Source organism: Pogonomyrmex barbatus, unplaced genomic scaffold, assembly GCF_055798465.1.
Source record: "Pogonomyrmex barbatus isolate J1 unplaced genomic scaffold, ASM5579846v1 scaffold1, whole genome shotgun sequence".
NCBI lineage: Eukaryota > Metazoa > Arthropoda > Insecta > Hymenoptera > Formicidae > Pogonomyrmex > Pogonomyrmex barbatus.
Window position 1 is genome coordinate 15,392,189 of NW_028297098.1, and position 326 is coordinate 15,392,514.

Genomic DNA, 326 nt, shown 5'->3' on the forward strand with positions numbered 1-326 from the left:
TAGATATTTTTTATATATTTTTTGGTAATATTTTTCTTTTATAAGAAATTTTTAAATATGACAAAGTTTGTGATTTATGTAATTTGTCACAATCTAAGATCCAATCCAATCATTTTTTTAATAATTTTTTAGCCTTATATTTTTCTGTTGCATTCAAAGTTTACGTTTAAGTTAGATGGTGAAGATAAAGAGAGACGCCATATGTATCTCTCTTTCTCGTGTGATAAAATGATTTCACGTTTTGATGAAAACTAGAGATCTTAGAAGGAAAAGTCCCTAAGTAGAGTCTCTTTGTGACTCTTATTAGAGAGAGAGAAATCTAGGGA